Source organism: Anomaloglossus baeobatrachus, chromosome 6 (assembly GCF_048569485.1).
Source record: "Anomaloglossus baeobatrachus isolate aAnoBae1 chromosome 6, aAnoBae1.hap1, whole genome shotgun sequence".
In the NCBI taxonomy this organism is placed as follows: domain Eukaryota; kingdom Metazoa; phylum Chordata; class Amphibia; order Anura; family Aromobatidae; genus Anomaloglossus; species Anomaloglossus baeobatrachus.
This window is the reverse complement of record NC_134358.1, coordinates 333,977,959-333,993,524: the sequence shown is the minus strand read 5'-3', so window position 1 is coordinate 333,993,524 and position 15,566 is coordinate 333,977,959. Positions and strand designations below refer to the sequence as shown.

The 15,566-nt window shown below is 46.3% G+C and overlaps 1 protein-coding gene across 3 annotated transcripts in view; it reads right to left on the bottom strand.

The window, feature by feature from the left end:
* COL15A1 (collagen type XV alpha 1 chain) overlaps positions 1–15,566 on the bottom strand; it is a 1,158,634-nt gene that overhangs the window by 130,784 nt on the left and 1,012,284 nt on the right. The gene's annotated exons all lie outside the window — the stretch shown is intronic.

Below are 15,566 nucleotides of genomic sequence, written 5' to 3'. Positions count from 1 at the left end.
AGGCGGGGTACCTGGACCCTAGTTAGAAGGCGGTTGGAAGCCCCTTCTCTAATTAACCAGGCCGGGAGCAAGGTTCCAGACGTTGTTCCAAAGTGAGAGCCCAGATAGACTGAAACGGTAGCCCACCATGGGGGATGGGTTATCCGCAAACACCCACTGAGATCCCAAGGGTCAGTTTTCGCGGGCATGACTCCCAACCACAACAGCATCGGGAGGGAGCGGACTTCCCCGTTCCATACGGGGCTGTCCAGAATTGAGAAAGTTACAGAGTGCCGGAGGAAGGGACATCGGTACACCAGCCGGGCGTGGGACCTGAGTACACCCGGACACGGCAACCAGCCACTGACACCTTGGTTTACCAGCAGACTTATGTGCAATTATTCAACAGTGATCACACCAACATGCCCCGTTCCGGCCCGGCGCGCCACCTCCGGCCTGCATCCACCCCTACTCACGGCGGAGGGGTCCAACATCTAGCTGCCACTCCACAGCCCCGGGTGCTCCACAATCGCAGCGGTGGTACTCCATCTTACCACACACCGTGGGTGGCGTCACGAAGTACCACAACAATCCCCCCGTACATATATGCCCCTTTTATTTGAGTGTCCACGTGACCCCCAGGTCTGGAGACCCCTCGAGCCACTGCGGATCCGGATCCGAGCAGCCCTGCTGCTGACGTGGGGGCGGCACACCTCCCCATGTCCTCGTAAACTGTAAGCGTACAAGCAGGGCCCTCACTCCTCTTGGTATCTTAATTTTGTTATTTTGAATTGTCTCATATTGTCTGTACATGTCCCCTCTGAATTGTAAAGCGCTGCGGAATATGTTGGCGCTATATAAATAAAAATTATTATTCATTATTATTGACATAAGACATATTGAGGTGGATGAGAGACAGGTGAACAGCTGGTGCTCCTATGCCACTGCCAGTACAGACAAGACAACTTGGAGACCCATCTTCCATTCCATTTCAGGCAGACAGCAGGACAGTGGCATAAATTGTCCCCCCATTTCTCCATAGTGACTTTGCACAGCAGTCAGGTAAGGTCCATGGAACACACAGGATGCGGCCTGACATTTATATTTTAAAAATCAAGTGGTGGATTAGGCCTCTATCTCACACACCCCTGCCAGTACAGACAATACACAACTTGGAGAGCAAATGAAGTTCCAGAAAATAAAAAAAAAAAGTATCCATAAATGATGCAAATACTTTATTAATAATTATACGCATGTGAGGCCCCTGGACTAGTCACGTCGTCACAGGGTACTGCACGCTCTCTATTAGAGATGAGCGAACCGGTCGCGGTTCGGCTCGAGCTTGGTTCGCCGAATGGAGGTCGCGTTCGAGTTCGGTTCGGCGAACCGATTCGGCGAACCACTCGAACCCCATAGGAAACAATGGGAGGCAATCTCAAACACATAAAAACACATTATAAATGTACACATACAGTTAATAAACATTGCCATAACACTTACTAGTCCCCGCGATCCGTCCTGCACTCTGTCTCCTGTCGCTATTCCATCCGATGATCGCTGCGTCCACCCAGTAACCAGCACTGCCAGCAGTGATGACAGGACCTATCGTGACGTCAAAATAGCCATGTGACCAGTCACATGTCTGTTATCTCATTGGCTACAGACTGGTCACATGACTATGACGCGTCATGTAGGACCTGCGAGTGCATCTCTCCAGTACGCGGTGATCGTTTGTGTATCGCCGTGTACCGGAGACATGCTCTGGCACGCGGTCGGGTTCCCGGTCTGCTTCCCCTTTCCGTTATAAACCGGCTGCCACAGCCGCTGAATAACGGAGATCACCGTTGCTATAGCAACGCGCCTGTCAGTGGTGAAGTCACCGCTCACAAGCAGCAGCTCCTTCTCACTCACGGAGTGAGAACACTGCACGGTGAATAGCACCGCCTTCTTCCTATGCAGCGCTGCTGATGGAGCAGAGCTGCATGTGTTGAAGGAGAAAGAAGACAGAAGAGCAGGATCATGGAGGGATGCGAGGGAGTAATAAACATGGAGTCTCTAAAATATTAAAGTATTTTTTCTCTGTGTGGTGTCTTTGTTAACCCTTTATTGGAGATTCTTAATGGCCGGGTCAAACTCGCCTGACATTAAGAATTTCTGGCTTAATACTAGCTAGTAAAACAAAGCCAGTATTAACCCTTATTACCCAGCAAGCCACCGTCACCAGGGCTGTTGAAGAGTTGGTTACAGGGCCAGAGGATGGCATTTTATGGGGCGGCTGCGGATTGCAATTCGCAGCAGAGGCGCCCAGAAACCTCGGGCTAACCTGTGCTGCGGATTTCAATCCCCAGCTGCCTAGTTGTACCTGGCTGGATACAAAAATATGGCGAAGCCTTTGTCATTTGTTTTTTAATTATTTCATGAAATAAGTGAAATAATTAAAAAAAACGGGCTTCCCTATATTTTTAGTTTTCAGTCGGGTACAAATAGGCAGCTGGGGGTTGGGGGCAGCTCGTAGCTGCCTGCTGTACCTGGCCAGCATACAAAAATATGGCAAAGCCCACGTCATTTTTTTGGTGGGCAAAAAACTCCTGCATACAGTGCTGGATGGAGTATGCTGAGCCTTGTAGTTCTGCAACTGCTGTCTGCTCTCCTGCATACACTAGTGAATGGAGCATGCTGAGCCTTGCCTTTCTGCAGCTGCTGTCTGCTCTCCTCCATACAGACAGACAGCAGCTGCAGAACTACAAGGCTCAGCATACTCCATCAAGGACTGTATGCAGGACTTTTTGCCCCCCAAAAATTATTTGGGCTTCGCCATATTTTTGTATGCTAGCCAGGTACAGAAGGTTGCTACGGGCTGCCCCCAACCCCCAGCTGCCTATTTGTACCCGGCTGGGAACCAAAAATATAGGGAAGCCCTTTTTTTATTATTTCATGAAATAATTAAAAAACAAATGACGTGGGCTTCGCCATATTTTTGTGTGCTAGCCAGGTACAGCAGGCAGCTACGGGCTGCCCCCAACCCCCAGCTGCCTATTTGTACCCAGCTGGGAACCAAAAATATAGGGAAGCCCTTTTTTTATTAAATATTTCATGAATTTCATGAAATAATTAAAAAACAAATGACGTTGGCTTTGCCATATTTTTGTATGCTAGCAAGGTACAGCAGGCACCTACGAGCTGCCCCCAACCCCCAGCTACCTATTTGTACCCGACTGGGAACCAAAAATATAGGGAAGCCCTTTTTTTATCATTTCATGAAATAATTAAAAAACAAATGACGTGGGCTTCGCCATATTTTTGTGTCCAGCCAGGTACAACTAGGCAGCTGGGTATTGGAATCCACAGCACAGGTTGGCCTGAGCTTTTTGGGCCCCTCTGCTGCGAATTGCAGTCCGCAGCCGCCCCAGAAAATGGCGCTTTCATAGAAGCGCCATCATCTGGCGCTGTATCCAACTCTTCAACATCCCTGGTGACGGTAGCTTGCTGGGTAATAATGGGGTTAGGGCTAGCTGTATATTATCAACTGGCCCTAAGCCTGAAATTCATGGTGGCATGCCAATATTAGACATGGCCACCATGAACTTCTAGTACCGATAAAAAGAACCACAACACACAGAAATATTTTTTTATTATAAATAAAGCACAACACAATTAGTGACTCCATCTTTATTGAAATAAAGAACCGCCCTCCGCAGTAATCCTGGGTCAAGGGTCCCGCGCCGTCCAATCCGGATCCAATATCATCTGATCGGTTTGCTGGAAGGCAAAGCGATCAGATGATGTGTCAGGTTCAAGGGCCTGAATCACATGACACAGCAGCTGATTGTATAAATGGCTTTTATACAATCAGCTGATGCATCAGTGCAAAAAAAAAAAAAAGCTACACACTTCAGTGCAAACTCCTGTCCAACAGCATCAGCTGATAGTTTAGCCGGCCAGGCGGTAAAAAGATGGCCTCACCACTCGACTTATTGTGTCAGCTGATTCCGTCAGTTGACCGCATCAGCTGATCATCGCCAGGTCTGAGAAAGAGAGAGAGAGAGAAAGAAGATAGAGAGAAAGAAGCAAATGAGTAGAAAGAAGAGAAAGAGAGAAGAAAGAGAAAGAAAGAAGAGAGAGAGAAGAAAAAGAGGAGAAAGAAGAGAAAGTAGAGAAAGAAGAGAAAGAAAGGAGAGAGGGAAAGGAGAGAAAGAAAGGAGAGAGAAAAAGAGAGAGAGAAAGGAGAGAAAGAAAGGAGAGAGAGAAAGAGAGAAAGAAAGGAGAGAAAGAAAGGAGAGAAAGAAAGGAGAGAGAGAAAGGAGAGAGACAGGAGAGAGAGATAGAGAGAGAAAGAAAGGAGAGAGAGAAAGAAAGGAGAGAGAGAAAGAAGAGAAAGAGAGAAGGAAGAGAGAGAGAGAGAGAGAAAGAAGAGAGAGAAGAGAAAGAGGAGAAAGAAGAGAAAGAAGAGAAAGTAGAGAAAGGAGAGAAAGAAAGGAGAGAGAGAGAAAGGAGAGAAAGAAAGGAGAGAGAGAGATAGGAGAGAGGGAAAGGAGAGAGAGAGAGAAAGGAAAGAAAGAAAGGAGAGAGAGAAAGGAGAGAGAGAGAATGGAGAGAGATAGAGAGAGCTCACAGCTGATGTCCGGCTTCTCCCCTCAGTGCATAATTAAATTATATTTATAAATATATTATAGATATAATTTATTAAAAATCAAAAAAAAAATATAAATTTACCGGGTCTATAACTCGCAACCTTATGCTCCCTAGGTGAGTACTCTATCCACTCAGCTATTGCTTCTAATGTGAATGATAGGCACATTTGGTAGTCTTGAAGTCTGGATTGCTGAAGTCTCAGCTGACCACGTGATTCACTTCATTGCTATGTGAAGCTCATGCAGAGCACTCGTGTTCTGTAGCAGAGATGACAGTGTCGTGTGGATTACGTTGGACCTGGAGGGGTATTGGAGGATTTTAATAAAATGGTGAAACTGTGTTTTTTTGTCTTTTATTCCAAATAAAGGATTTTTCGCGGTGTGTGTTTCTTTACTTTCACTTACAGTTTAATCATGGACGGTATCTCGGGGAGACGCCTGCCATGATTAAACTCATTATTACCCCAATTGCCACCGCACCAGGGCAATTCGGGATGAGCCGGGTAGAGTCCCACAGGACTGTCGCACCTAATGGATGCAGCAATTCTGGGCGGCTGCAGGGTGATATTGTTAGGGTGGTGGGCTCCCCATACCGTGGCGCTATCCATCCTGACAATACCAGCCGCCAGCCGTGCGGCTTTATCCTGGCTGGTATCAAATATGGGGGGACTGCATTTTTTAAAAAAATGTATTTATTTATTTTAATGCACGATATAGATCCACCCGCCGGCGGCTGTCATTGGTTGCAGTGAAACAGCTGTCACTCAGCTTGGGGACGTGTCTGACTGCAACCAACCATAAGCGCTGGTGGGCGGGGAAAGCACGGAATAACTAATTGACTAATGAAGCGGCAGCCATTTTCTAAAGAGGAAAAGACGCCGCAGATTTGTGACAGCCGGGGAGCGAGACGCCCGTGATCGGTGAGTAGGAAACGGAGAGGGATTGTGCTGGGGACTCAGGACACATGCAGATAGCAACATGTGCACATAGCCTTACTGTGTAAAGCCACATTTATAGTGATCGAACCGTTCTTGAACGTAACTCGAGCTGCCGAACTTTTAGCAAAAAGCTCGAGTTCTAGTTCTATCTAGAACACCCCCCAAAATGACTCGAACCGCGAACTGGAGAACCACGAACCACGAACCGCGCTCAACTCTACTCTTTATCTCCCAGTGCAGGACTCAACCCCCCATGGTTCTCATTTCCAACTTGCAGCACTAAAAATCCTAATCACACCTCACATCACACCCTGTCAGGCACACCAGTGGGCTGCTAAACTGGAATAGGGCCGCCCACCTAGGGGTCAGGCAGGGAGGTGGGAGGTGACAAGTCAGTTCAATGGTAGCCCTCTAGCTGTGAGGAGGTGTGAGGAAACTGGGAGTTGGAGCTCCCAGGGGAGAAGTAGATTGGGTTGCAGATGGTGGTCTGGACCCGGAGGAGTCGGACACCCGGTCGCGGGATATTGGGATGGGGTGCCTGGCTTAGTCTAGGAGAATGGTCAGCAGCTGGACAATAGCCGGTCCGGGACAGAAAGCACATCGGGGTACTGGACCCTAGGTCGGGGAGAGGCTTCAAGCAACCCAACAATTAACCAGCGGAGGATAGGGCCTTTGTGGACTGTTCCCACGAAGCTCAGAGATCGGGGGCATTAGCGCAACGAGGGGGATAGGGCTTTCCGAACAAAGCAGCCCACTAAAATCCCAAGTAAGAGCTCCTGAGAGCAAGCTCCTCTGTTACCCATAGTAGGGAGCGGGGCCCGGACAGCTTCAAGCTTATGGACCACTTGGACACTTCTAAAATTCTGTGCACGGAGGCAGGCTTTGGAACATCAGACAGTGCTGCAGGGGACAGGACTGGACGAGCTTCCCCCTAGAGGGCGGCGGCACCCAGAGACTTGGTTTACCACATTGTCAGCTTCTGCTTTCCTTCTGAGTGAGTACCTAATTAGCCCCTGCTACCCGCGAGTCTGCGCTCCCCCCTGCAATCCATCCCACCATCCAGAGTCCCAGGGCCTTCCCCTACCCGTGGAGGGTAATGTCATCTGGCTGCCCCACTCCATCACCCCGGGTACTCCCAATGGCAGCGGCGGTACTCCCTATTCCGCACACAACGGGTGGTGTCACAAACTAACTAATTCCCCTGTAAATAACCCCCCATCACATTTTGGGGTGACCCTGAGCCCCCGGGTCCGGAGACCCTCGACCTACGAGTAGCGACACCCGGATCCGAGCGAATCGACCGCTGCTGGGGTGGTACACACACATATCACAACCCAGAAACCATAAAAACAAGGCAGTGTGGACATTATCAGCAAGTAACATGATGGCACCATGTAAAATAATAAAAAAAGTTACACAACAGGTGTCATTGAACGCATGTACAAATCATTATTCACATAAATGATACTCTTGGGTAAAAAAACATTAAACAAGACCAATCATATGATGAAACATTAACCGCAGTAATGAGATGCCCCAAAAGGGAGTTCTCCTGGGAATCAGTGATAAGTAGAAAAGGACAGCTTTTACAGGGTGATTAATAAAGAATGGGAATCACTGTCATAGACCCAGCAGTACTATAGTACATGTGCTGATGTCAGACCATACTGCGCTGTGCCCCATCACAACTTGATACAGTCAATGATATGGTCAGCTTCAATCCATTTCTAATCTGAATATTAGATTTATTAATTTAAAAAAACTTTTTGCATTGGCGGTGATTTGTGTTTCTTATGCTGTTTATCATGGACTTTTATTTGTTTTTAATTTCTGTTTTCATTTTTCATTTATTGCATTTGTTTAGAATCCGGCCATATACCGTATTTTTCGGACCATAAGACGCACCCTGGTTTTAGAAGAGGAAAATAGGAAAATACCATCAGTACCATCACCCATTCCCTATAGACTGTGAGCCCTCACCGGCAGGGTCCTCGCTCCTCCTATACCAGTCTGTTATGTACTGTTAATGATTGTTGTACGTATACCCTCTTTCACTGTAAAGTGCCATGGAATAAATGGCGCTATAAAAATAAATAATAATAATAATAATAATAATAAAAATAAAATTTTAAGCAAAAAATGTGGTCATGACAAACTGTTATGGAGCGAGGATCTGCTGCTGACACTGTTATGGGGTTAATGTTCCCAAATTCTCTACTAAGGTACCCCATCCTGGTAATGATCCTCCTGCCTTGTATATACAGCATATGTCCCTCATCCTGGTATAGCCCACATCCTGCTACATACCGTCATCCTAGCATATGGCCGCATCCTGCTATATACCCCATCCTGGCATATGGCCCTATCCTGCTATATAACCCATCCTGGCATATGGTCCCATCCTGCTATATACCTCCATCCTGCTATTTACCTCCATCCTGCTATATACCCCCATCCTGCTCATATACCCCCATCCTGCTCATAATATACCCCCATCCTGCTCATAATATACCCCCATTCTGCTATATGCCCTCATCCTGCTATACACCCCCAACCTGCTATGTACCCCCATCCTGCTCATATACCCCCATCCTACTCATAATATACCCTCATCCTGCTTTACACCCCATCTTGCTATATACCCCCATCCTGCCATATACCCCTATCCTGCTATATACCCCCATCCTGGTATACGGCCTGCATCCTGTGGCACATAAAAAAAAATAAACGTTCATACTCACCTTACCTCACTCCCTGCAGCATCGCTCCTCCTCCCGTCTGTGTCAGCAGCAGTGCCGCTGAGTGGAGCCAGCCACGCTAACTGCAGCATCGCAATCTCCTCCTGTCTGTGCCGGCGGTGGCTGCGTGTGGGCAAGTGCACACAGCGATGATGTCATCACTGTGCGCACTGCTAGTCTCCACACAGCCGCTGCCGGCACAGACAGGAGGACATCGTGGTGCTGCAGGCAGTGGGGGGGGGCAGTGAATAAAGCTGCACATGATCACTCCACGCTGTAGTTGCCAGGGGTGATCACGCGGGCCAGCTGTTTATCCCTCGCCCATCATCCCGCCCACCTGTCAGCGCCGGCTTAAGTGCTGAGAGATGATGGGCGTGCATATTAAATGAGCGGGTCCACGTGGTCACGGCAGGTGCTGCTACAGCCTGCTCGTGCCACCGATGACCTGCTCCACAACAGCACCCTCATTCCCCGCAGCCCTACATTCAGACTATAAAACGCAGCCCCCACTTTCCCCCAACATTTGGGGGAAAAAAGTGCGTCTTATAGTCCGAAAAATACGGTAGACCTTCAGTTTCACCATACATGCACTACAGGCAAAAGTCATTTTGGAGATCCTACTTGGAGTCTTCACATTTCCAAAAATTAAGGTCAGACAACAGGAAAAGTGGTAACAATTGGCACAGACTGCAAATAGTTGAACGCCGCAACATGGGCGCATGGGATCGGCCCCGTAACAAGGACTGAACCAACATTTTTACCTTCACCATACTCAGCAAGTTGACTGACAGTCATAGGGCTGTTGCTCCCAGACCCCTTGCACTACACCATTTCCTAGTTTGCACAATCTGGGACTGGGGTGGCAAAGCCATTTGACATCCACAACTTGTTCATCTTTATGAAAGTTAGGCGATCTATACTTTCAGAAGACAGTCGGATCCATCAGTACACCACCAGACGCACTGAAGACACATTTGGAGAGTACATTGGCTGCCGGGCAGGCCAAAACTTACATGGCTTGACTGGCGAGCTCAGGCCACTTCCATTTTTTTGCTAATCTCCCCCTTATGGAATTGATATTGAGCTTTACATACTCCTGCACCATCTTCTCCAGTCGTTCTCTATGTGTCAGATTTCAACTCTGTTCTGTTGGTGCATGCAATGGTCTAAAAAATGTGTTCCAAACCTCATAGAAGTTGTTTCTGCCTCTTAAACTAATGTTGCTGCTAATGTTTCTACGATGACAACGCAATTTCAGTTGTTGGAATTCTAGAACTGCAATACACACTTTGTGCTTCACTGCTGTCTTGTGGAAACTACTGCTAAGATGGTCTATAAGCTTGTTTTGATTCTCCAGCATCTGCACGTCCCTTTCCTGGGAAGAAGCATCTTGCTAAAATTACTCTTGTTTCATGGATCTAACAGAGTGGCAACCCAGTAGTAAGCACTATATCTAATCCTAACAATACAGACATCATGTTGCAGATAATACAGCAAGAAGGTGCTCATGTGTTGGATGCCTCCATGAGATATAAGTCTATGTTGTGTTCGTGGCATGGTAACACTCAAGCTAGCCTCCTCCATCTGCTTCCACCAACTACGGACAACAGAGAAGGGATCAAAATGTTCTTCATCTCCTGAATTTTCTGCGGCCATCACCTCTTCCTCCTCCTTTTGTTTCTCAGCTCCTGCTCCTTCACTAGCAGTTTGTCTGTTACCATGAGCCCACCTTGATCGATGGACTTTACCCTCCCATGACACCCGCTTGTGCAGCGACTGTCTGGACCTTGCAAAAATGGTATCCTTTCTTCATCCTCCCCTTCTTCCTCCTATTCCTCTGATACTACCACCTCCTCTCGCAGACTATTCAAAGTGTGCTCCAACATGTAGATAACCAGAATATTGATGCTAATGATGGCATCATCAGTGCTAACCATCTTTGCAACCATTTCTAAACTGTGCAGGAGGGAGCAGAGGTCCTTCATCTCCACTCCACAATCGTGATTTGCAAAACATTTGGACTGCGGTGTCCCAGGCTATGACATAGTGACTAGTGATGAGCGAGTGTAATTGTTACTATTTGCTACTCGCACGAGTAGTACAGTATTCAGGGTTTTCATTATATTGTGAGTTTTTGTGTATTCGCCCCATTATATTCGTATGTCCCACCCTGCTGTTTTGGCACCTGATTTGCAGCCACTAAATATGCTGGGAATCTTAACCAATCACAGTAATGCAGCAGCCATCTTAACTAGCCGCGCAGCATCATAGGGTCTAAAAAAGCCCTTCCGCCGCCATTTTGTGCACATTGCATCTGGAGCCAGCCTTGTATGAGTATAGGGATAGAGCAAGCAGCTGCTAGGAAGAGTGTAAGCCTAATAATAACAACACAAAAAGCTCTTTTCAGGGCAACCTGAAATGTATAGGTCAGTGTAGTGTATGGAGGGACAGAGTTTAAAGCAGCGTGTCACTACCTCCATAGTACAGTCCAGAATACATTAGCTCTTTTAAGAGCTAAAACCACTGAACATGGTCACAGCAGGGAGGGAGAGATTATGGATTAGCTAGGGAATCGGGACCTGTTTCCACAATATTTAGGGGTTCACAGCCTGGCTTGTGGTATCCACATCAGCCACATTAATATGTTGCTAGTGGCCTTTGCAAATACAAAGCAGGACTCTACCATGTTGTGCTGCCTGGTACAAATTTCTCACTTGTACTTTTTCCACAATATTTTTGGGGTCAAAGTTTACTTGTCTTGGCCCATCAACATGTGCAAATATGTCACCCAAACCCAAAAGGACAAAAAATCCAGTTGTTAAGGGACATGGATGTGGACGTGAGCGTGGTGTTGTTAGTGGTGGGCGACAAGGTACTGAGTCTGTGTCATGTCAGAAGAAGCTTGATGCATCTACTATGTTACTTGCCAAATTTTGCAGTCTCGAATGTAAACGTGTGTGGAAGTCCGAAGAGCAAGAGCACATTCTGTCTTGGATGGCAGACAAGGCCTCTTCGCATTTGTCAAGCAGCAACAAATCTTCCATGACCACACAGTGTACTGTGGACTGGATACACAGAAGGTTGGCCCATCCAATCCTCAACCTAGTCCTCCTTTCTCCCCACATCATCAGTCACAGGAGACATATGACCTCAAGCTTGGCCACTCTGAGCATCTGTTTTGTACGTATCCTTTAGTTTGCTCCGACCTCTCACCGTGCAGCACTGAAGACTGACGTATGGAGGTGGCATGGATTGATGCGCAACTTTTTGAGGACCTACGGCCAGAAGAAAGCGACTTTGTAGAACCTGATTTAATGTCTCCAGAGGCGGAGGCTGATGATGATGAGACACAGTTGCCATAAGGTCAGCGTACAATCTCAAGTGGGAAGGAAAATGAGATGGAAGATGAGGTGGTTGATGATGAGTCCACTGATCCGACCTGGACCGTGGACATGCATAGCCAGCACAGCAACACAGAGGAAGATGGATATGTAGCACCAACACAGGCACCAAGGGCTAGTGGTTTGATCAGAGTGAGAACTGGGTTAACTGTTCCAAAGAGCACTGAAACTGTGGCCCAAGTCAGGGAAAGGGGATGGGGAGGCCAGGGCAAAGGCAACCTGAGCACCACCAGTATACAGAACCACATAGCAACCAAGCACCCCATTAGGTGGGCAGAACAATAGGGTACCAAATTTGTGTCTGTGGGTTAAACCACTGCCATGTCACCTATGTCCTTCACAATCTGCTGTCCAGGAAGCAGGCGCTCATACATCCTGCACACAAGGTGAGAGTGCACAGATACATATATCAACAACATCCACTTCCTTGTCTGAGCGAAGCGTCCATTTGTCTGTGCCTGAGATCTTGGAAAAGAAGTGTAAATACCCAGCCACGCACCTACTGGCATAAAAACTAAACTTGCACATTGCCAAATTGCTAGCTGTGGAGATGTTGCCGTTTAGGCTTGTGGGAACACAGTGTTTCCGTGATCTCTTGGCTGTGGCTGCCCCACGATACAGTGTTCCCAGCCGCCACTACTTTGCCCATTGTGCCATCCCCGCTTTACAGAAGCAAATGTTAAACAATCTCAAAGGTGCTCTGACCAACACCATAACCGGGAAGGTCCACCTAACAACAGACACATGGACAAGTTGTTGTAGACAAGGATGATACTTATCTGTCACACTGGGTGAACCTGGTGGAGGCTGGGACAAAGCCGCAAACTGTAATATGAAACATGCTACCCACATAAAGAATAGCGGGCCCAACTTCTATAAGCGTTTCCACCTCATCATATGCCACTTCCTGTCTCCTCTCTTCCTCCTCCTGCTTCTCATCCTCTGCTGAATTACCCTCTCCTAACACTGCAAAGCTGGGAGCTGTGCAGCAGTGCATCGGCAAAACGGCAACATGCTCTGCTGAAGCTGATCTGTTTAGGTCACAAACCACACACTGCAGCAGAGCTGTGGAAAGGTATAAAAGAACAGACTCATCAGTGGATGTCCCCGCTGCACATCCAACCCGGTCTGGTCATTTGCAATAATGGGGGTAAATCTGGTGGTGGCTTTAAAGGTCGGCAAACTGGAACACGTGCCATGCATGACTCACGTGCTGAACCTAGTTGTTCAGAAATTTATGAAAACATACCCTTACTTCCCGTAATCACTTGAGAAGGTGCGACGTATTAGTGCCCATTTCCGCCATTCCTCTACCGCTTTTGCTGGTCTTACAGCACTGCAAAAGTGCTTTAATTTGCTAAGTCATTGACTCATGTACGGTGGACCTCTACTTATCATATCTTGGCAAGGATTAATGAGCAGCAGAAAGCAGTAACTGAATACCAGCTTCAACATGCCTGTCAGACTGATAGTCAGCCACCACACATAGCAACTGTCAAGTGGGTGTGGATCGCTGATATTTGTAAGGTTTTTGAGAGTTTTGAGTACTGCACCAAGCTTGTTACCGGTGATCAGTCTATTATCAGCACACACATCCCACTGCTGTGTCTGTTGAAACAATCACTGAATAATAATCTCATAGAGGAAGCTTTGAGTGCCCAGCATGTGGCCATGGACCCAGATTTTCCAATGGGTATTCTTTAGTAAGATGTCTAGTAGAGGGGCTACAAGGACACTAAACTTCAGGAAAGCAAATTTTAAACGGTTGAGAGATGATCTTAGTGCAATAAACTGGGATGATGTACTAAGTAATAAAAGTACACAAAGCAAATGGGAGACTTTTATGAGCATCCTGAATAGGGCTTGTGCAGAAAATATACCCTATGGGAACAAACATGCTAGAAATAGGAGGAAACCCCTATGGCTAAATAGAGCTGTAAGGGAAGCAATAAAAGAAAAACAGAAAGCCTTAAAAGAATTAAAGAGGGTAGGTAGTGATGAGGCATTATATAATTATAGAAAATTAAATAAAATATGTAAAAAGCAAATTAAGTTAGCTAAGTTTGAGACAGAGAGACTCATTGCGAGAGAAAGTAAAAATAATCCTAAAACATTCTTTAACTACATAAACAGTAAAAAACTGAAAAGCGATAGTGTTGGCCCCATTAAAAATAGTCTTGGTGAAATGGTGGAAGGAGATGAGGGTAAAGCCAACCTGCTGAATGACTTTTTTTCTATGGTTTTTATACAAGAAAATGCCATGGCAGATGACATGACCAGTGATACCATAAATTCACCCTTGAATATTACCTGCTTAACCCAGCAGGAAGTACGCCACCGCCTCGAAATCACTAAGGTTGACAAATTTCCGGGCCCGGTTGGCATACACCCCAGAGTACTACAGGAATTGAGTTCTGTGATAGATAGACCATTATTTTTAATCTTCTCAGATTCCTTAATAACAGGGTCGGTACCGCAGGACTGGCGCATAGCAAATGTGGAGCCAATATTCAAAAAGGGGACAAAAACTGAGCCGGGAAATTATAGGCCGGTAAGTTTAACCTCTACGGTTGGTAAAATCCTTGAGGGTTTCTTGAGAGATGCTATACTGGAGTATCTCAAGAAAAATAACCTTATGACAGAGTATCAACATGGGTTTATGAGGGATCGATCCTGTCAAACTAATTTGATCAGCTTCTATGAAGAGGTAAGTTCAAGCCTGGACCAGGGAAATGCAGTGTATGTTGTGTATATGGACTTTTCAAAAGCTTTTGATACGGTGCCACACAAAAGGTTGGTACATAAAATGAGAATAATGGGGATAGGGGAAAATATGTGTAACTGGGTTAAAAACTGGCTCAGTGATAGGAAACAAAGGGTGGTTATTAATGGTACGTACTCGGACTGGGTCTCAGTTCATAGTGGGGTACCACAGGGGTCAGTATTGGGCCCGCTTGTTTTCAACATATTTATAAATGACCTTGCTGGGGGCATGTGGAGTAGAATTTCAATATTTGCAGATGATACTAAACTCTGCAGGGTAATAAATACAGAGGAGGATAATTTTATATTACAGGGAGATTTATGTAAATTGGAGGACTGGGCTGAGAAGTGGCAATTGAAGTTTAATGTAGATAAATGTAAGGTCATGCACTTGGGTAGAGGAAATAACATTTATGATTATGTACTTAATTGTAGAACACTGGGTAAAACAGACACAGAAAAAGACTTGGGTGTATGGGTGGATGGTAAACTTCACTTTAGTGGACAGTGTCAGGCAGCTGCTGCCAGGGCTAATAAAATAATGGGATGTACTAAAAGAGGTATAAGTGTTCATGAAAAAAATATAGTTCTACCTCTGTACAAGTCACTAGTGCGACCGCACTTAGAATACTGTGTACAATTCTGGTCACCGATATATAAGAAGGACATAGCTGAACTGGAGAGGGTGCAGAGAAGAGCGACCAAGATTATTAGAGGAATGGGTGGGCTGCAATACCAAGACAGGTTATTAAACTTGGGGTTATTTAGTTTGGAAAAACGAAGGCTTAGGGGGGATCTAATCACAATGTATAAATATATGAGGGGACAGTACAGAGACCTTTCCAAAGATCTTTTTACACCTAGGCCTGTGACTGGAACACGGGGGCATCCGCTACGTCTTGAGGAAAGAAGGTTTAATCATAATCACAGACGAGGATTCTTTACTGTACGAGCAGTGAGACTATGGAACTCTCTGCCGCATGATGTTGTAATGAGTGATTCACTACTAACATTTAATCAGGGCCTGGATGCCTTTCTTGAAAAATTTAATATTACCAGTTATGTATATTAGATTTTATAACAGGGTATTGATCCAGGGAACTAGTCTGATTGACG